Source organism: Lampetra fluviatilis, chromosome 13, assembly GCF_964198595.1.
Source record: "Lampetra fluviatilis chromosome 13, kcLamFluv1.1, whole genome shotgun sequence".
NCBI classification, from domain to species: Eukaryota; Metazoa; Chordata; class Hyperoartia; order Petromyzontiformes; family Petromyzontidae; genus Lampetra; species Lampetra fluviatilis.
Window position 1 is genome coordinate 11,250,307 of NC_136287.1, and position 23,209 is coordinate 11,273,515.

General features: G+C 49.9%; 1 protein-coding gene across 2 annotated transcripts in view; it reads right to left on the minus strand.

Moving 5' to 3' along the window:
* The window catches only part of LOC144935543 (lactadherin-like), a 143,957-nt gene that overhangs the window by 43,635 nt on the left and 77,113 nt on the right, over positions 1-23,209 (minus strand). The gene's annotated exons all lie outside the window — the stretch shown is intronic.

Below are 23,209 nucleotides of genomic sequence, written 5' to 3' on the forward strand. Positions count from 1 at the left end.
CAACTTTGCCGACGAGAGGGAGGAGGGTTCAACACCCGTTCGGTTCATATTCTTGGGTTTTTTCGATAAAGTCACGTAGGTAAAACATGTAAAATTAAAATTAATAAAAGTTAAATAAAATAAAAATCACGACGTTTCGGAGGCAACACAAGATTCCGTCTTCAGGTGGAACCGTCACAGCCACGCTTGCTGTATCAAGTAAATGAGATTCGGTTACCAATCACCACCGATGCGAGCCGTGGCCGGGATTCGAACTTAGGGTCCCCGAGGAGTCGAGCGGAGCGCTCGAACGACAGCTCAAGACGCTGTGACTCCACGCGCCTTCCTCTAACCTCAAATTCGCAACCCACCACGCGAGCCAGCCAGCGAGCCAGCCAGACAAACTTTTTTTTTGGAAAAGAAAATAGCATGTAAGTAAACAGCGGCGGTGTTGGCATCGTAACGCGTGACTCACAGTCGCGAAGCACGACGCGTTTCGAATCCACATTCAGGGAGTGCACTCGCAGCCTAACCCATCCCTGCGGGGTCAGTAAATAGAGCGCCACTCTCTGTCGCGTGCGTGTGTGAAGTCAGCGGTAATTGTCTCTGGGTAAAGATGTGTTGTTACCCGCTGTTAGGAATGTGGAACTTCCACTTCTACCGATGTGCGCTGTGGCCGCGAATCGAGCGCATGCCGTTGGGTTGGTAGCGCAGTGCACGGAACAGCGCACTGCGTCAACGCTCCACCCCAACATTTGTTGTCGTGTTGTAAACTTTGCCATTTCATTTTTTTTCTCTCTCTCTCTTTCTTGTTGAACGTTGCCAGAACGGGAACGTGACGTCAAACGACGATTTGTATTCCAGCTGACAGAAGTGCGTGGCCCGCTCGTCTCGCTTTGCGACGGAGGACGCAGGCGACCGTTCACGATTTGGGGAGAGATGGCCACCCCCCCCCCCCCACAACTTTTCCGGACAAATAATCCCGAGGAGCAGCTGCCCAGGACATCACAATGAGCATGCCGCGTTAGAGTAACGTGGAGTTACCATCGCTGCCTCGGGCGACGCCAATTGAGAGGTTCCACTGGCCGCTACTTGTTTGTATTTTTGTTAAATCTCACTTTGTAAGCAAACGGCATTAACGTGCACACGTTAGATACATCGTCATATTGGCGCTTGAGGAGTTGAGTTTTTTTTAGTAATAGGTTTTTACCCTTTCAACTGGTACAACAACTGACACCTTTATACAAGGCATCATGTTTGCAATAACCACAACACAAGCAGTCAGAATGCAAACAAAAAGAAACAACTCTGATGATGATAATGATATGCACTGTCCTTGAAGTTGATTGGTCCACACCCGAGACACCTTTTCTTAGAGCCCAGTCTCCATTGGTGTTGGACCAGATGACGCCAAAAGGCGCACGAGTTTTTTTTGTTTGTTACCCTTTTCTAACGGTCAATATGCTGGTGGCTCGCTCTGCACAGTTCGCTAATCCCCACGCGTTCCGCATCCCGCCTCTCTGTGTCAGTGCAGGCGTGAACATTTCCGTTCTGCTTGGCACAACTTCGCTTTTTCTCCAACTTCTTTTGGCAAAGCCGTTTCCCCTTCCTCCATCTATGAGTCCACAGCGGGCAGGCAACGCTACAATAGAGCCCATGGGCTCAAGTCCAGGAAGGGTTCTGGCCCCTATGAACATCGGGTACTTCGCTCGCAATGGTTCGAGCGAGGCCTGTTGAAACGCTCATCACACTGGGCAAGGGCTTGCTCGTTATTGAACGAAATCCTGCTGATGAGATGCACTCTCAGACGAAGGTCACGGACTGTTTTGTTTAATAAAAAAAACTACTCGCGTAAAGAAAAAAGATAAATGTGGGAAGAGGAGGCGTTGTGTATTTTGTGATGAAATTGGATTCTCAAGTTGATGATCTCAGCCCGATCAACGATGGCTGCACACGCAAAATAACACACTTTGTTTTGCAATTAATTTTGGCTAAACTCCAGCTCGGTGAATGAAACGTCTCAGTTTTTCCTTTGGCAATGCCATAGCAGAGTGTGTGGGAGAGTGCACGCACCCTCCCACCACCCCCAATGTGCGAAGGATGCAACAGGCCACTTAAATGATGTTTCGGAAGTCCTATTCAAAATATTTATTTTGCAGACATTCTCTGCACTAATTCACTCCGGTCACTCGCTCAATGCCGGCCAGTTCCCTATCGCTACGACCGTGCCGACTGTTCCCCTGAACCTCCCTTCTTGATCCTTCCACCCGTGCCGAGGCCTCGATCTACCACAGGCTGGCCGGTGTCGTCTCATCCACGCTGCGTTCAACCACCACACTGCACAAAAGACAAAGATCCCCCGTGTAGCCTTAACAGACTGTAGGGGCAAGTGCCGTTAGTGAGTGGCACCTATGAAGGCCGGAACGGTACAGTGGCGATGTTTACACACCGCACCAGGTACTCATTTTGAGGCTGAGTCGACCTAGGGGAGGCACAGTAACGGTTCAGATAAATCGTCACTGATTTTGGCCGTGAGCGGGAATCCAACTCGGGTCGCCGGGTTCGTAGCGCAGCGCGCTAACCGCTGCACCACCGCTCCCACAGGTCACAACAACTCACTCACTCACACACTCAGTCGCTCGCCTCCTCATCAAACTCACCACACCGCAGGTCACACACACGTTTGTCTTTCTGCTTCTTCCCTCGCCACTGCTCCACGGCGCAATCCCCCCGAGCTCTTCATAACAGTGGAGGACCTCGCTCGACTCGGGACGAGTGCGAACGATGTCTGTGGCGTTTTAGAAACGTCTGACAGCGCTGTTTGTCGCCGGCCGCTTGATGCTTGGGGCCTTTGGGTTCCCGAGCTTTTGGGTTCCCGAGCTTAGCGACTAATAAGTCATATTTAAAAAAAAAAAACTTTTTTAAACACGCTTTTATGAAATGTGCTAGTAATGGAAGAACTTCACGACTCCAGGAACTGGCCCCGAAGCTTGCCATAACGTAATGGGACCGTGGCCAATTACAGCCAACGTCAGTTGACCATGTGACAATTAGACCCAAGCCGAAACATAACGTATAAAAAATGTGAAAACATTTTTACGATACAATATAGTATCGCCATCAGTATGACATAAGTATACCAAGTTTGCGGTGGATACCACATTGGGAGGTGGGTTAAAATTGAGTTACAAGATTTGAGGATACAACAACAACAACAGACAGAGTGAGTTAATAAGAAGCGTGTAAAAACAAACAAAACACACGGAGCGGACCTCTGTGCGAGATTTCCAAATGGATTCTCCGTCTCATGGCGCGGTGCCGACAGCGGCGATCGAATCCATTGGGGCGAGGTGATGTGGAGGGAAGAGGAACGACCAAATAATTCTTCAAATCTACGTATTTTTTCGTGAACCAATGATTTCATTCATTTCACAAAACACAGCCTTAGGCGTTGTACAACAGTGTCGTTCAAAAAAAAATTTGACGGACAGCCTTGATACATTAATGGGAGGAGCACTCTGCTGGCGTGACTCTGGGCGTCGAGTTGCGGCAGCTGACGTGCTAATGTGTACGTTGCGGGGTGTTTAAAGTACGGGGGGGGATGAGCTTAATGGGCTAACAAACTCCCCCGCCGTCTGATGTCTCCCTTAAGGCCACGGTCTTTCTGTCTTCAGACTCGGGGCTGGGCGGGCGAAATTGCGCAATTCGAGGTGTGATGTTCGATTACGAATGTTATTTTATTATAGACCGCAACTCACATGGTCGTGAACGGATAACGTTTATTAAGAAGAAAATTGTAAAAGAGATAACGATACTCAATGGGTCATCCTGGTTAAAAGACATTGCCATCATTATCTACGTGCACAGGAGATTATACATCTCCATGAGCGTCCATGTGGTTAAATAAAGAACGTCGGTGACCGATGGATCCGATAGGGCATTGAGACCCAAAACGATGCACGCGCATGTGCGGTGCGTTTGTCAATCCACTGCTGGATGTGGCATTCCGGACGCCTTGTGGGGTTACTTGACCATACCTCACCTTCCCAGTGAAGGCAGGAAGCATGCACGTGAGAGCAAACAGTAGAGAATGATGTCGTGTAACGCAGGCATATTTATCCGGCTAACTAGGTGGGCAAATTGGAGCAAAGAGTTCCTGCCACTGACAATTTCCACCTTCAATAAACTCGTGCTTTGGGCTCCTTAAACAGCTTGGCCGAACACTAAGCTGTGTGCATAGATAGTGAGGATTCCTGGGTGACGTAACAACTGGCTGCGTAATGAGCTGCCTTGCTGAGTGGGTAGTCCATTGCCTGGCTGGCTGACAGGCTGGTGATGGACTGGCTGATGGACTGGCTGAATGACTGGCTGACTAGCTGATTGTCTGGATGACTAGACTATGGGTTGTCTGCTGACTTGCTGGTTGAGTGGGTAGTCCATTGTCTGGCTGGCTGACAGGCTGGTGATGGACTGGCTGAGTGACTGGATGACTAGCTGATTGTCTGGATGACTAGACTATAGGTTGTCTGCTGACTTGCTGGTTGAGTGGGTAGTCCATTGTCTGGCTGGCTGACAGGCTGGTGATGGACTGGCTGAGTGACTGGATGACTAGCTGATTGTCTGGATGACTAGACTATAGGTTGTCTGCTGACTTGCTGGTTGAGTGGGTAGTCCATTGTCTGGCTGGCTGACAGGCTGGTGATGGACTGGCTGAGTGACTGGATGACTAGCTGATTGTCTGGATGACTAGACTATAGGTTGTCTGCTGACTTGCTGGTTGAGTGGGTAGTCCATTGTCTGGCTGGCTGACAGGCTGGTGATGGACTGGCTGAGTGACTGGATGACTAGCTGATTGTCTGGATGACTAGACTATAGGTTGTCTGCTGACTTGCTGGCTGACTAGCTCACTGGCAGGCTGGTGTGCTGGCTGGTTAACATCTCGCCGCCGTGGCCAGATGTTAACTACCTCGCCTGGTATACAGGACGTCGTGGGTTCAATCCCGACACTGATGCCTGTATTAAGTATGTGGAGTTTGCATGTTCGCTCTCCTCGTGGTCGCGTGGATTTTTAATCCGGGTCCTCCGGGTTTTCCCTCCACATTTATAAAACATGTGTTTATAGTCAGTTTAACATGTAGGCTTTCGCGACCAATATCATCCATAATAGAGGTTTTTGGGTTAGGTCGCGTAAATATATAAATGTGGCGGGTTTTAACGACACATATATATTTATATATTTGCGCGATCTAACCCCCAAAACAACTGTTATGGATGATATTAGTATTTTGTTGCTATACATTTCCACGTGATAAGTCACTTCTTTGAGCTACCATTTGTACCTTGACTTAAAGCTTTCGTGGCTGCAGGAATATTCTTTGGATCTTTCGGTAAAGTCACGTAGGAAGGAAGAAGCTAACCCCCTCTTCCTGATGACGAACGCTTTTGGTGCGATCGAAACGTTGGAGATTTTTGTTATTTTTTCTTATTTTCTTTGAACCTGTCTACGTGACTTTACCGAAAGACCCAAAGACGATCATTTGTAGCCAGGTCGCTTCTGAAAGAGAGCTATATAGCTCAGTGGGTCTTACCTGGTAAAATAAACAAATACAAATTTGAGTTTAAATACTTTTGATTTACTGGATGGTTGATCGTGTGGCTGGGTTGGCTGGCTGCTGGGCTGACTGGCAGTCTGACTGGCAATCGAGAGGGCTGGGTGGGTGCCTGGCTTGATGGGCTGCCTGGCTGGCTAGCTAAGCTGCTCGAGAAGAGAATGCCTTTACATTTTGCGCCGTGTAAGCACACATCAATTTCGCAGCGATCTGGCCCATGTGTGCCCCGTGTGATTGCATGGGTGTATAGGGCTGCACGCGCGCGTGTGTGTGTGTGAGTGTTGTTGAATCAGGGGGTGCATGCACCCAGTGATATTTATCCTCTAGGACGTGATGGACATCGGTATAACATTAACAGCGCGCGCACACACACACACAGGGATGGGTGCTGTGATGGAGTGCGTGAGCCAGATGATCTCAGAATCCGAGTTTGATTCCTGCTCACGGTCCACGATTATTTGGGCCAGTCCTGCCCCCTCCCCCAGGTCGACTCAGCCTCAAATGAGTAACTGGTGCAGTATGTAAACATCATCCGTGGGGAGATAAAGGCGGCCGGGCGCGGTGCTGGCCACCCACGCCCTCGTGTTCCATGTCGGCCTTCGTTGGCACTCGCTAACAGCATTTGCCCCAAAGGTCTGTTGAGTCTATACAGGGGGTCTTCGGCTATGTGTACTGTATATACTGCATTAGACTGTATACTGCCCCTACAAGTCAAGATGTCTTCACTATCCATAATAGAGGTTTTGGGGTGAGGTTGCGTAAATACAAATGTGCCGTTAAACCCGCGGCCACTCGACACAGCCAGTTAGTAAGGGTTGCCACGTCAACAAAACGTGCAAGTCATTTACGAGCACAGCACACACCGGTGTGCTGGAGAGTTAAACCCACGACGTTCAGAATTCTAGTTTCGCCAGTAATTACAACCGGCATCATCAGGCGACTGCCAGAGTTGTGGAGAAATCCTAGATGGGTTGGGTTAATTTATGCATATTCATTACAAATAGATATCCATTACTGGTCGGCCTATTCTTCATTGTTTGTCATATCTGCTAATACCACAGCACAGCCTTCCTTCTGTTAGATCCCACAGCTTTTGCAGAGGCTATGTTGTGCTCATCGTCACCACTCCTCTTGAATTTTGCTCTTCCCCTTTGTTACACAGTCGACGCGTGTCATCCACGGACCACTGTCACAATCTCATCACCGCCACTTGGATTTCGACGTTTGCTCCCTTGTTCGGCAGGGTGCCCACTCAAATTCCTGTCCCACCCATCGCCACCCCCTCTTAATACATCTGCAACGATTCATTTGCCACGTCCTACTCAGAACGCCCACGTCGCTCGTCCTATCATGCCATGGGGAATTCCTAGCATGCTACGCACGCAGTGGCTTGTATTGAAAGTCCAGGCGACATTTGTTTTTTCTGATTGTGTTCCGATCCGCATGGCCTACACCGCAATTGCAAAGTGCCGGTTTTAAACCAGACGATGCACCATCTTTCAACGTTGATATCCAAAACGCGCCTACCTACGCCTTATCGGGTTATTGTTAACCCCGAGTACCCAACCCATAAATCGTGCCCAACCCCCCATAGCCTCCAAGCACACCATTTTCTGCAAGTGCCGGATATGTGAAATGCCCATTAAAAAAACATTAACATCTGAACCCCGTTGTCTGCTTCACCTCGACTCACTCAGCCTGAAATAGAACGTCACGTGCACGATCGACACCGACAAAGCTGTCCAGCCATGCGTGGTGCTGACCTCACGAATCCGTTGCTGAGAACAGCACCCAAAGTCCAAACCCTCACCCCGCCGCCTCGCTGACTGCGGCGCCGGTACCGTCCCACCAAACGCGTGGAGCAAACAGCCCGTCCAATGGTTGCTTCGTTCCCGACAATTTCGGCTCCTCGCTTGGCAGGGGACGCCTGAGGCGGCTGCCCAGTCCCCCGCCTCTTGCTACTCACAGCCACCCCCCCCCCCCCCAACTGCTCCGCACCAATAACTCCGCAACAGTCCACACTGCAGCAGTCCAGGGGCTAAGTGTGGGATCGTCTCCGTGCGATATTAATAGTCTGTCTCTGTGATGACAAGACGACCTTGGGCTGCTGTTGGCACACATGCGCGAATTGGTTGGTGGCCGTCACGGGTTTTATAGAAGACTTTAACGTCCCCGCGCCGTGCACTAAATGGGAGGATATACGCCGTAAATACACACAAACCTGTCGCGGTGAAGCAATAACCTTTTAACATTTGGGAGAAAAAAAATTGCCCTATAGCATGCGCGCGCTGGTGGCATGCGTGTCTGTTGCGTACACGGAGGGATGGTAAAAACCAAAAACCAGGCCGAGATTGGCATTATAAAACATAACCGCAGCCTTCTCCCGCGGGTTAATCTGGTTTTTTGTTTTCAACAATTCTGTTCCTACAGCCCCTCCGTGTAAATCCAATTTCGACACGAAGGCCTCAAACAACGCCGTTGTGGTCTCGAGGGCTGTTCGACCATACTTCACCACGCTGGTCAATGAGAGTTAGTGAAGGGCGGGCACAGGGAGAACAGTCGTTCGGGGAGGCTCACTGGCCGGGTCAGATATCGCTTTGGCGACTAATGTTAGCCGTGGACGGGAGTCGAACTCAGGCAGTCATTAGTTTAAACATATCCGCTGCTAATAGTTTTTTTCCCGTCACGGAAACGGCGCGGTGAGTTAGCGAAGTTATTTGTCGAGCAGAGATGTTTGGCTCACTGCTATTTCCTTGTTGATTATCACTTCACGTGGTGAGGGAACTGACATGTTTTTGGAAAGCCCTCGCCTTGGCCGAGGTTTACTCCCCAAACATTTCGCTTCGCACGGAGACTGCCACCCGCCTGCTTGCTGTACTGCCTCCTGCAAACAGGGCCACCCCCCCCCCCCCCATGTCACGTGCGATCACTTGCCGTGTATCTCTACGCGATTGGCCATCCTTGACCATCTCTACCATTCACCTTAGGGGCCGTCCATAAATGACGTCACGCACCTGGGGGGTTGGGGGGGTCAGACATTTGTGACGATATGTGACGAGGCGGGGGGGGGATTGAGAAATGTGACGTCACATCAAAATGCGCAACTTTAAATAGATATAGAATTGTTATAACAACACTCCTACAACATCAGAGTGCAGCGCCACATTAAATTCGCACTAAAATGACAATAGTTTAAAGCGATTTTGGGGGGGGGAGGCAGAGCTTTGTGACGTCATATTTGAGGGGGGGGTCTGACTTTTTGTGACGCCGTGTGACGACGGGGGGGGGGGGTAAAAAAATCGTTCAAAATCGCGTGACGTCATTTATGGACGGCCCCTTACCCCGGAGTTTCTGAATGCTTCGTGACAATCGCGTGAATCGCCATACGCTGAAACGTGCGCAAAGAATCACGTGGTAGAGTTCACTTGTGTGGAAGAGATTATAGTAACACCATCCCACCACTCGGAGTGTGTCGATACAAATGAGCACCGCTTTGTGATCGGTCACCATCGGTTGTCCTATACGGATGGACTTGCCCCAGCCATGTGACTGTCGAATTTGACACCACCATATATTTTGATTTAAAGCTTTCGTGACTGCAGGGATTCATATTCTTGGTTCTTTCGGTAAAGTCACGTAGAAGGAAAACAATAAAATTAAAATAATAAAACCGCCACTTTTTTCAAATTTTCTTGCCGTGTTTTTCACACCTGATGACGATTGCTTGTGTTGCAGTCGAAACGTCGTGAGCATTGTATTGTTTAATTTTTTTTTATTATTTTATTGTTTCCCTTCTACGTGACTTTACATATCAAGAATATCCCCCCATATTTGGTAAGCGTGGTGAGTTTAATAACCGAAATGTAATGTGTCGATAAATCACGTGTGTATATACACATACAGTACCGAAAATCAGCTCAATAGGTCTTTCAGAAATTCTTACGACGCACTTTGTATCTTTGTATTTTCAAGCAACAGTTGGAGTTGCGTCTCGCAGTCCGCTCGGAGTTTGTATGTCACCGAAGCTGTAGCACCGAATAGTCACCGGGCTGCAAGTTTGAGGTGCGTCTTGTGATCTGGAGAATACGATCATCACTGATTTAAAAACAGCGGCTCAATATATCAATAGCCAATAGGTCTTTCGTAAATATGAATAGGGAGCATGCAAAATGGACACGCGTGTAGGATGGACAACAACAAGCACATTAAAAGTGTCTTGTTATATTCTTGGTTCTTGCTGTGGATTTCACACCTCGTGACTTGAGTATATTATTCACCGGTCCTCGCTAACAGCGCTTGCCCCAACAGTCTGATCAGTGGGGGAGGGAGGGAGGGGGGCATTGATGTCTTCGTCAGCCTGTCTTAAACGCGGCCAACTCTAAAACTGCGCCACACACCGTCGTCACAGCAGCCAGCGCCAGCGTGGGGAACCTTTCTTTCTGCCAAGGGCCATTTGGATATTGATAACATCATTCGCGGGCCATACAAAATTATCAACTTAAAAATTACCCTGTTATATTTGGTCAAACATTTTATTAACTCACCCCTAATGTGATGGCTGGAACTGCTTCTGTTTGGCGAGGCGTGGTGATGTTAGCTGCTATTGATGATGTTGCTGCTAATCGCAACTGCTTTTCCAGCTCCTAGATTAATTGAATTTCGAGTCCCGCCTGCGGTTGCCTTGGCAGGGCCACACCAAATGATTTCGCGGGCCTCATACGGCCCGCGGGCCGGACGTTCCCCACCCCTGATTCTAAGCCCTCTGCTGGATACATCCCCTCCCCTAAACCGCCGTCGCTGCTGCTTCTGCTGCCCGATCTCCTCCCAAAGTCATCGTCTTCGCGGAGTTCTGCCTCCCCCACCGCCCCAACCTCTCCTCCACCACACGTCAGCATCTCATTAAATGTTAAATATTAATTATTAATTGCTCGGCGTGATGCGCGCGCGCACCCTCGTGGCGAACGCTGGGGACTGCAGCACGTGGGGTGGGGTGAGGGCGCCTGGTGGTGGTGGTGGTGGCAAGGCGCGCACGTGGTGATTGTTCGCGCGGTAAGTTGATGGGTGACGCCGCCGGCTCAACGATTCTATCCCACTGGGATTTTTGCACACAGCGTTGGTGTACGGTGCTTTTTCTGCAATATTTTGCCGTCTTTTCTTGGATTTTCTGTTTGCACATAGTCACTTTAAGATGTTTTCTTGTTCATGTTTTTTGTTTGTTTGTTGCGGTTGCACCCGATTCAAGAGCCGAATGGCTCACAGGGCTACACCTAATAAATGAAACTTGAAACTTGATCGGCGGCAGTTGTTGTTGTTGTTGGCGGTGATGGTGGTGAAAGAGAATGCAGCACTACACAGCTGTCAACAACCCACCTTGTCAGTGTCCTACCTTATTTGCAGACCAAGTCACAACGTAGTGGTCACCCCGTGCCCTTTATACATCGCAACGTTCATCTTACAAAGTCCCATCGCAAGGGAGGAACGCAAACAAATACACAACAAATATTTTTTTTGCTTGCATTGAAACGGCTGTACGCCGTATGAACCCCAAAACTACATTTCCCTGTACAAGAATACGGGTAAACCGTACGGGTTGACGGGTATGTATGTAGGATGAACGGAACTCTTTCATTTGTGTCTCTTCGCGTCGAAATGAGAGTGGTCGTTTATGCCATGGGCCCATTATTGGCTGTGCGCACCAAATTGCTAGCGAAACAACAAATTGTGTGGGTCTCACCAGCAAAGGGTCGTTCTCGTAAAATGAATGCTGATAGAGCACAGGGAGTTCTTGATAAGTTTGCTCCATTTAAACGATGGGGACGACACGTTATCATCATCATGGCTTGGCTTCGCGAACGAAGATCTAGGAAGGACACCCACGTCTTCTGCAGCAGGCTGGTGGCTGACGAGGCCTATGCGGGACAAGCAGGTCCTGCCACAACAGCTGCTGCAAGTCTAGGTCTGATCTGGGATGGGTGCTGAGGGATCATGGTTCTTCCTCCTTCTCCTTTTGTCCTCCATACGGGCCCTGCGGGTATCTTCGAAGAAGGAGGTGGCCTGGTGGACTGTGTGCCGCCAGGAGTTGCGATCAGCTGCTTGTGTTGCCCACTGACGGTGATCGATGCAGCAAGCGGTGAGGGACTTCTTCAGGGAGACTTCTTTGTATCGCTTTCGTGGTGCCCCATGTCGCGATGGCCAGAGGACAGTTCCCCATACAGTGCGCGCTATAACGACACGTTATAGCGCGCACAAAAAAACACAGCACCGGACGCAAACTCATAATCGCGCGTTGGCTTTGAGCATCATGGGTAAAAAATACAAACGTAAAGCAGAACGTGATTATTGGGGGTTCGAGGCGACGCACATCAGGTCGCGGTATCAATGAAGTGACGACGTATTGGCGAAACGACGTAAAACGGCTGTGGTGGACGAACAATCGATGTTCGTCGCACATTTCAGAAACGCATCGCCGCCCCGATGACCGAACTCGCCCGTTGCGCCACGCGTCGGTACAATCCGTGTGCGGACGTCCTGCGTTCGTCAACGAGTCGTGTGTGTGTGTGTGTGTGCGCGATTCGTTAATTCTGAAAACATTCGCCACCCCCCCCCCCCCCCCCCCAGTGTGTTATTGCTCACGAAGAGGCGACGTTGTCATTATACGTTGAAGCGAGGCTAAGCCGATCCCTTGGCAAAGAGCAGGATGGGCCGGACTACCCCTCCACCCCGGCCTATTTCACAAACACACCACGGACGTTTGAATATACCGCCGTAAATAAACAAATAAAGCCCCACCGCGCACGCAAGCGATCCGCTGCCTCTCTGTAAAAAAAAAATTACATTCGAGTCCATCAGCTAAAAAAATGACCCCCCCCCCCTTGCTTCCTGTGTCCCAACCAGAGGCTTCAATTCTTAGCATGTGTACATCATTTGTGTAAAAGTAGAACGATCAATTGAGACCCGTTCCAGTATTTGTTATATATATACACACACACTGGAGATATGTTTCAATAATACCGTAACAACAAGCAATGGGCGCATGTCGTTGGTGGCCTGTGGGATTATAATCATGTCGACAGATCGTGAGAGATGGCGGTGAGGGCTTTGGGTTTGGAGGAGGAGGAGGCCTGTGTCCAACAATGGATTGATCGTGGCCGATGATTATGGTGAAGATGATTGCAATCGCATGAAGCGGAACTCGAGATACGAGGGTGACGACGACGATGATGCTGCTCCAGCTGATGATGTTGAATGCAATACGCATACAGATGACGGCATGGGTGAGTGAGTGTGTGTATTACATTGCATGGGGAGCCGATGTCGCAGTGGTTAGCGCACCCGGCGACCGGAGTTCAATTCCCGCTCACGGCCACCAACACCAGTGACGATTATCTGATCCGGTCCTAGGCCTCCGCTAGGTCGACTCAGCCTCAAATGAGGACCTGATCGGGCGTGGTGCTGGCCACACACCCCGTTCGTGTACCGTATGCGGCCTTCAGAATGTACTTGTCAACAGCACTTGCCCCAAAAGTATGTCAAGGCTATACGGGGGGGTGGGACCTTTGTTTTTGTTTTTTATGTCTTTTTATTCTCTACCAGGCAAACCCCACTGAGCTATATAGATGTTTTATTTAAGAAGCGACCTGTCCACAAATGATAGCTCAACGAAGTGCCATATCATTGCGTGGACATTCATAGCAGCCAAAGACTCTAAACTCGTGATGTTGATTCTAAATGTGGATGAAAAACCCGGAGGACCCGGAGAAAAAAAATCCCCGCGGCCACGGAGACAAGAGAGATAGAGACACGCGCACTCCAAATACACAACAGGCGTCAGGGTCGGGATGGCACCCACGAACTTCCCCACCCCCCTGCATTATTGCACCCACGAAATGTTTCTTCAACGTCTCCTTTAGCCGCCGCCGTCGCGTGCCCCGAAATCTCAAAGCGCGATGACGTCTCTCGCTGCGGCCGCCGGCACGAGCGCACAACCCATCGGCAGTGGGCAAGGGGCTTCGCCACGCGCAGCCCCTTCACACTGCGGCTCGCGGCGGGCGGAGACGCCGATTGCTAAAAAGCGATCGGGGGAAGAGGTGGTGGGGTGGGGTGGGGGGCCACTGCCTGCCGCATGCAGCTGGAGAGGAGGGGAGAGGCGTTTTTAAATCCCGACCCCGCCCGCCCGCCTCCCTCTCGGCATCGTTCACCGTCATCCAGCAGATGGCAACAGTGAACCGATACGGGGCGGGGGGGTCTCGACTCGCAGCCAGGGAACACGCGCATTGCCATCGGGGTGTGAGGAGGAGGGGGTGGGTCGGTGTGGGTGTCGCACTTGATGAGAATTCACTTGCAGGCGGCAGCAAGCTTTGCTCGCCGCTGATGCCCCCCTCCCTCCCCGTCCCTTCTCCCGCACTCCGTCGGAATAAATTCCCCAGCACGTGAGCTGCTGTGTCCGGAACGGTGCAGCGAGCGAGAGAGAGACGAGAGAGCGAGCGAGGAGGGAAGGAGGGAGGGAGGGATGGAGTAGGGCACAGGTTCTGCTTTGTGCGGCCATTTTAGGATGTAAGGCATTGCTCGAGAGAGAGAGAGACAGACAATGTGGTCCGGTTTAGACGACGTTTTGCTCCATAACCAAATCACTGGGTTTTTTTTCGTCACGGTTTCAATGAAGAATTCAAGTCCTTTCACCGCGCAGGACGAAAGCCCTTAACGTTGATGCAGAGTTCGTGGCGTATCTCATTCGATGGGGTATCTCTTTAGATCTTGAACAAAAAAAACAAATCTTATAAACATGCCAATTTCTTCGCACGTTCCCATTTTTTAAAATATATAATTACAGAGCTTGTTTGTTGTTGTTGTGTTTGCTGCCTTCTCCCCCCACATCGCTTGACCCACTTTGAATGAACACGCTCACCGCCATGCGATGTCGCGCAGAAACCCGAGACGCGCCGCCTTGCTGTGGTGGCGGTGGTTGTTGATGTTGGTGGTGGTTGTTGTTGTTGGTGGTGGCCGAGTGTACGTGGCTCTCAGTGCGTTTAGCCCTTCAATCATTAACCGTCTATTAAAAATGTGATCGGAGGGTCGCCAGTAATCACGTGCCATAATCACCGACGTGCCGGCAGGCGCCGTGCGCTGTGTCGGTGGCAGTGGCGACCCGCGGTGTCTCGCCTCGCCGGCATTCACGCTCCAGAAGCAGCACGGAAATCCGCGCCGCGATGTCCACGCGGCTACCCCCCCCCCCCCCGTTCGTTCTGGGAGTGATTAATGCGCACAATTTCAGCACGCGCGCAAGCAGCGCTATAGCGAATGGGGAATATTTTTATTATTTTTTTAAAAAAAATTCACCCCCCACCCCGCCACACACCCCCTCCCCCTTCCGTACGTGAATTAAAGTTAACCGTGAGACATGGCGTTGTGCGGGGGGGGGGGGGACACGCCGGTTGGGTCGCCAAGAAAAAAATACCAAACGAAGCCTTGGGGACACTGGCACCACGGACACGCGAGGATAAATTTGATACACACACGGAGAGATAGGAGGGTACGTGTGTAGGGGTGCGGTAGATGCATTGTGGGGAGCGGTGGGTGTAGTGGTTAGCGCGCTGTGCTAGGAGCCCGGCGACCCGGGTTCAATTCCCGCTCACGGCCAACACCCTGTGACGATTATGTGAACCGGTCCCGGGCATCCCCTAGGTCGACTCAGCCTCAAATGAGTACCTGGTGCGGTGTATAAACATCGCTACGAGGGAGACAAAGGCAGGCGGGCCGGCGTGGTGTTGGCCACCCACCCCCTCGTGTGCCGTGGCGGCCCTCAAAGGTGCTCGCTAACAGCACTTGCCCCTACAGTCTGTTACAGGCTATACGGGGGATCTTTGTCTTTGGTGGATATAGCCTCGGGAAATTGGGGCCAGTCCGAATGAATGACCCGGAATGACCCCGCTGTCGATGTACCTGTACAGGTGCATCGACTGTGGACGTGCACAGGCATTGTGGCACAGCGGAATGTAAGACGAGTCGATGAGCGTTTTTCTAACCCCTCCCCTCCGCCTCCGTAGACGGCAGTGTTCAATCGAGAGCACGCGTACCGCTCGTAATGTTATTGCTGACCAGGTATATAGAACAGCTGATGCGTCATGTTCACATACATGTCAATCCTTTAGCAGTGCCTACCTTAGTTACAGGCCAATTCAGATCGTATTGGTCACCCCCGTGCCACTTATACATCTCAACGTTCATCTTACGCAGTCCCATCACAAGGGAGAACACAACACAAATAGACACAACGATGTCAGGTCCATACGGCGTACAGCAGAGTTAAATGTGTTAGTAGCAATCAGATTCGTACTCATAGTTCCGACGCCCAGCCAATACACCACACGGCTAACCCAGCAATAGATGATTTTAAGAAAAAATGGAACACATTGTCCAAGAACCATTCCTTAAAAGGTACACGTGTAATATACGACGTTTCGAGCAATGCCCCTTCTTCATTTGAGATCCTACTGTGCTGTGCACTGTTTATATCAAGTAAGCGTCACTTAATCTAGAAGGACGTTTTACCAATTATAACACACACACGCCGACGAACCCATCACATCGTACACGATGCACTAGTTCTGTCGAATATTAAGCAAAGGATAACGACGGTGCAATAACTCAATGCAAGAAGTTCTTGTATTGACGTGCATCATCCTTGAGATACATCCAGATCGTAAACTACTGACCATAGACATTGATCAATCATATAGTGTTGACCATGTAGTACTGGCCATGTAATATTGACCATATTGTACGGACCATATAGTATTGACCATATAGCACGGACCATATAGTACGCACCATATAGTATTGACCATGTAGTATTGACCATATTGTACAGACCATATAGTATGGACCACATAGTATTGGCGTACTGCTAGAGGGTTTACAAATCCACATCAGCAGCAGCAGCAACGTCTCGCTCGATCGATACAAACAACAACAACAAACAAACGCGGAACGTCAACAACAGGAGCCGTGTTGTTGTTGTTATTGTGGTGGGTGTTGTTGCCGTAGTTGTTGTTGTGTGTGCTTCTGTGGGGAACGCTCGTGTAGTGGTTAAGAACCCGGCGACCCGAGTTCCATTCGCGCTCACGGTGAGCAGCGGTGACGATTATCTGAACCGGTTCTGGGCCTCCCCTAGGTCGACTCAGTCTCAAATGAGTACCTGGTGCGGTGGGTAGTGAACATCGCCACTGGGGAGACAAAAGCGGTCGGGCGTGGTGCTGGCCACCCCCCCCCCCCCCACCTCGTGTACCGTTGCCGGTCTTCATAGGTGCTGGCTAACAGCACTTGCCCCTACAGTCTGTTACAGGCTACACGGGGGGTCTTTGTCTTTGTCTCCTGGCTCTGCATTCGCGGACGAGATGAAAAAACACTCCGTGATGGCTGCTGCTGCTGCTGGCTGTGGTCAATGGAGGCTCTTCCTCTGCAGCGCTACGCTGCGCTACGAACCCGGCCACCCGAGTTCCATTCCCGCTCGTGGCCAACACCGGTGACGGGTCATCTGAACCGTTCCCGGGCCTCCCCTAGGTCGACTCAGCCTCAAAACGGAGTACCTGGTGCGGTGTGTGGTAGGCATCGCCGCTAAGGGAGACAAAGGCGGCCGGGCGTGGCGCTGCCCCCCCCCCATTCCCTTTCGTGCATCGTTTCAGCCTTCGTAGGTGCCACTCGCTAACAGAGCTCGCCCCGACGGTCTGGCCCAGGCTACACGTGTGTGGTGGGGGGGGGCTCTTCGTCTCTCCTCCATCGCCAGCCACCATTTTGTGACAAGGGGAGGCGTCTCGCTGCAGAGGGAAGCCACGGGAGCTGCCATCCACACACCAAAGACAAAGGCCACCCCCCCCGTATAGCCTCGACACACTGTCGGGGCAAGTGCTGTTAGCGAGCACCTGTGAACGGCCGGCAACGGTACACGGGGAAGAGGAGTGGGGGGGGGGGGCGGCGCCACGCCCGGCCGCCTTTGTCTCCCGAGCGGCGATGATTTTTACGCACCGTAACCGGGGTGCTCATTTGATGCCGAGTCGACCTAGGGGGAGGCCCAGGACCGGTTCAGATGATCGTCACTGGTGTTGGTGGCCGTGAGCGGCAATCGTAGCGCAGCGCGATAACTGCTACACTACCGCTCCCCCATCCACACACCACACACACACAGAGAGAGATCACGCCACAAGACGCCTTATTCCCTCCATTATAAGTCGCACTCTTTCTTTTTTACACCACCTCTATTTTAAAGCGAAGGTTTGGTGGTGCGTCTTATAATCCGGTAGGCGAGTGTGTCTGTGTGTGTGGGGAGAGGGTTAGGGGAGCGGGTAGAATACCTGTGAACCCATACAGTTTACCCAGCATTCTTGTACACCGATATTTAGTTTCCAGGTCCATAGGGCGTACAGCCGTTTCAACACGGGCACAAAAACATGTTTCGTCTATTTGTATTGTGTTTCTCCCTTGTGATGGGACTGCGTAGGATGAACGTTGAGATTTATAAGGGCCTGCACCAAGGTAGGCGCTGCTAAAGGGTTGACATGTTTGTGAACATGACGCATCAGCTGTTACTATATACCTGGTCAGCAATAACGTATAACACGACGAGCGGTATGCGTGCTCTCGATTGAACACGGGCACAAAAAACACGTGTTTGTCTATTTGTTTGTGTTTCTCCCTTGTGATGGGACTGCGTAGGATGAACCTTGAGATTTATAAGGGCACGGGGTGATCAATAAGGTCGGAATTTGGTCTGTAAGGAATGGTTCTTGGACAATGTGTTCGATTTTTTTCTTAAGATCATCTATTGCTGGGTTAGCCGTGTGGTTTATTGGCTGGGCGTCGGAACTATGAGTACGAATCTGATTGCTACTAACACATTTAACTCTGCTGTACGCCGTATGGACCTGACATTGTTGTGTCTATTTGTGTTGTGTTTCTCCCTTGTGATGGGACTGCGTAAGATGAACGTTGAGATGTATAACGGGCACGGGGGTGACAAATACGGTCTGAATTGGCCTGTAACTAAGGTAGGCACTGCTAAAGGGTTGACATGTATGTGAACATGACGCATCAGCTGTTCTATATACCTGGTCAGCAATAACATTACGAGCGGTACGCGTGCTCTCGATTGAGGGACAATTGTCCGTGGTGATGTCACAATTGTCCCTCCAGGTAAACTCACCGACATATGAAAACAACTGTCCCTCTAGTGCGTGTGCCTCATTGGCGAGCTTGTTCGATGCACGGCTTCGTGAACACTGACCAGAGTCTTGTTATTTCAGAAGACCTGATGATGTGTCGGCATCTCGCATTGCTCGCGTGGCCCATTCAAAACGCCTCATTCTGCTTCGGCATAACGGTTAGAAGTCTTCTTCTTGGTTCTTTCGGTAAAGTCACGTAGAAGGGAAGTAATAAAATAATATTATTATGTTAAATTAAATTTATTTTATTTTATTACTTCCCTTCTACGTGACTTTACCGAAAGAACCAAGAAGATGAATCCCTGCAGTCACGAAAGCTTTAAATCTAAAAATGTTAGAAGTCTATTCAGATAATATGAACTATTCCCGATTATCCGGATTATGAGGCGTTTCAGAAAGTAATACGCACTCCAGACGCGTCTGCGCTGTCAATACAGTTACCAAAAACAAGTGGGGTCACATGAACACATCCCGGACTAATAGACGCATCGCCAACTTTTGCTGAAAAAAACTACTGGTGAAAAATGTTCATCTTATAATCTGGATACGACGGGTATTTACAGTTACACAATCTCAAGGTGTTTTTTTCGTCTTACAAGTGTTATATAACGAAACTAAAAATAATAAAAATGTTACCGTGGTGTTGTCACTAATTGAGATGTTCCGCATCACACCACGATTGCCTTTCTCAGAAATTGTCTTATACCGTACTGATATTAATTTTGCAATAGAATTAAGATTATGAAGAATTATTATGATTACGTTTTTTTCTTTTAAAGAGCAAAGAATACATATTTAATACAAAAAGGCTCCAAAAATGAACTCATGACTAAATAACAGTCGATAAACACATCCCTTCAGATACAAGGATGTATCATTATTATTTGTACACGCAGGATGGATAGATTGCAGAAATCTTGCATTTTACCCCTCGCGATACATTTGAGCAAATATGCGTGTATATGCAATATACTTACTTTATACTGTTTTAGTCTAGAAATATAATGCCAAACAGGTAGGTACGACTGCGTTTGAGGATGCATGAAGACAAAGACTCTCCGTGTAGCCATAACATACTTTTGGGGCAAGTGCTGTTAGCCAGCACCTACAAAGCACGGCACGGCACACGAGGCGCTGGCTGGCCAGCACCAAGCCCGGCCGCCTTTGTCTCCCTAGTGGCGATGTTTACACACCGGACAAGGTACTCATTTGAGGCTGAGTCGACCTCGGGGAGGCCCTGGACCGGTTCAGATAATCTTCACTGGGAGTTGGTGGCCGTGAGCGGGAAACGAACTCGTGTGTGGGCTGAGTTCGTAGCAGCAGCGTAGCGCTAACCGCTGCATCACCGCTGCCCACTTCGGAGGGACATGCAATCCCATGGAGATGAAGAGAGACAGAGAGATTGGAGAATGTTTAGAACTTATTTTGCGGAGGGCTCGGGACGGTGGGGGGGGGGGTACGAGACGCGAGAATTGTAATCGTGTGAATGGAGACACTTCATCAGATGATAACAAAGGTCAAAAATAATACACGTGTTAAGATGTTCAAACACCAAATAGACACCGATAACAATGCATCGAGTCTGCATTAACCACACACAGCCCTCGTGCTAAAACATACAAACGAATATACTTTGATAATGTACGCGTTTGCCCTTGAAAGGGCTTGGCCTACACCACAGACAGTCTCCTGCGTGGCTTTGTCTGGCTGGAGCTGTAGACCGAAGAACGCAACAAAGGCGAACAGCACAGGAACAATGCAAACGGCGAAAATCATCGACAAAGCATCGGGTTAATAACTTTTATTGTCAGGCCGCAGCAAGATTCCGTCGTGGGCAGAGGGAACAGAGGAGCTGAGTCTCGCTGGACCTGCATACAAACATCGCCAGGCACTCGGCAGTGTAAGGAAATACATTCTGGACGAGGCCACGTTCCGTATATCATTCACTGAAATATATATTTTTGTCAATTTAGAAGACACATTTTCTTGCAGTCAATACTTGAGGTAGCCTGGGGAAAAGTCGATAGGCCGCACGTGCTTAGTTTTAAGTGCTTGCCACAAATTAACCACAATGCCTTGCTGATGCCCTTGAGGAGCATAGACCATCACGACATCCTGGTCATCCTCGCAGCAGCAGTAGCGGCGGCTTTTGGCTGGCCATCGAACAAAGTCGGTCACTGCATCGCGCGCTTTCAGACGCGCTCCAGTGGCCGTCTGGAACGTTCTTCCTTCCGATATGAGGAAGCCACCGGAAGCTGTGCACTTATAAATCATCTATATTTTAAAACTAATTTCTTTAGAACTGCTTTTGTGTGTTTAGTTGGTTGTCCTTCCTCCCGCACCTCCGAGTATCACGGCTGGCTACGTACGGTGCGAACGAAGTTCAACATATGTATAACATATTCTTGGTTCTTTCGGTAAAGTCACGTAGAAGGGAAATAATGCAATAATATAAATATAAAACGATAAAAATTCTCCAGACATTTTGACTGCAACACAAGCAATCATCAGATTTTCTTGCTGTGGATTTCACATCTGATGATGATTGCTTGTGTTGCAGTCGAAACGTCGTGAGAATTTTTACTGTTTTATATTTATATTATTTTACTATTTCCCTGCTACGTGACTTCCGAAAGAACCAAGAATATAAATCCCTGCAGTCACGAAAGCTTCAAATCAAAATATGTATAACATTCAACATATGTATAACATTGTATGCATTTAATATGTCACTTTAGAAAAACACATTCTTGCCGTTAATACGCGATGATTAGCGTGGGAATAGTTGACAAACCACACGTGTTTATTGCAGCACGTGACACGACAGCGTCATCATTGTTTTGCCGACCGCCAACACCAGCCCACGTGATGGGCATTCAGGCGTGGTGGGTTATCAGGTTTTTCCAGGACACCTGGCTTGTCCGAAACTCGCCAATCGACTCTCAAAACAGCTCCGCACTTCGAAGAGCCGCTCACTTCGAGTCCCGCTCCCCTGCAGTCCTCGATTCACAAAGCCGCCAAACCTCAACGCCTGGGTCAACGTTTCTCAACTCCAATCCTCGACCACCCCTCACCGACCACAGGAGAGCTGTCCTTGGTTTACCAACCATCAGGTACGGGCAGCGCGCAGCGAGCATCACGAAGATGTGGAACGCGTGGTGGCGTCGCGATGACGAGTGGACTTGAGAGACACGGGGCGTCGAGACCACAGCCCCCGACACGCCGTGATGGGACCCGTGTGTCCCGTGTGCGTGTGTATGTGTTCATTTTGGACACTTCACGTGGCGTCAAGGTGCACATGGCCTGGCACAAGCGTCGTGGTGACGTCACCGCCACTTAGTGGCGAATGGCGGTTGTTGTTGGTTGTTGTTGTTATTTTGGACAAAGGCGAACACCCATTGGGCAATATCCTGGTTACAGCAAAATAAATACATGAACGTGAATAAAACAATGCAAAAAAAAACATTTGCACATGCAGGTAATATGACAAACGGATAGGTCGTACAGAACCTGGAGGAATCATTGCTGGTTATAGTTCTTCATTGCAAGGCCCCCGGGCCTACTGGCGGTCCCTGGTGGCCCTTCCTGTGGCCCTTCCTGTGGCCCCGACGGCCTTTAGTGCGGCCCCGACGGCCTTTAGTGCGGCCCCGACGGCCTTTAGTGCGGCCCCCGACAATGCACAAAAGTGAAAACATCCCCCATCATCATCATCGTGCTGCTGTCAAACCCCCAATGGTTCCAAATGTGTGTGGCGGCCCTCACACTGATGATGTCTTATCGGCGAAAGTGCCCACACCCCTCCCCCCTTCCTCCGCCGTCTGAAAATTCGTGAAGAACACTGGGTTATGGAGAGCATGGCCTTGTCCCTCTCTTTCTCTCTCTCGGTGGCCTTCAGAGCCCCGGAGGCCACAGTTCTTGTGCTAGTGTTGCAAATTCTCAGAAGTGTTACAATGTTTTTGAAGCACCCTGTACATTCTGACGATGTTCTAGACGGGCCAAGAAAGATAGGCGAGCGATGTAAATTATTTTGCTGTCCGAGAAGGGATCGGACGCTTGAGGTGAGTGATGTACATTTTAGAGAGGTGCTAGACGGGCCAGAATGTTCAGTGAGCGACGGGAATTCCAATGAGGTTCTAGAAGGGCTAGAAAGCTGAAATGCGGCACAAATGTGAGTCAAGTAGGTGATCATAACTCTAATCATCCAAATACCTACTTTTATCATTTTGGGCCCCAAAAACAGATGCATATGGGGTTCATCGGTTTCGCTCATAGAGCCAAGGTCACCCTGGAGATTTACGCCGATTCACGTTTTAAAGTCTTTTCGTAATATGACAATCACGAAGAGCAATTTAGTAGACGGATACCTCTCAACCCCGTATCAGCGCCCTACTTTATCACTGACCCATT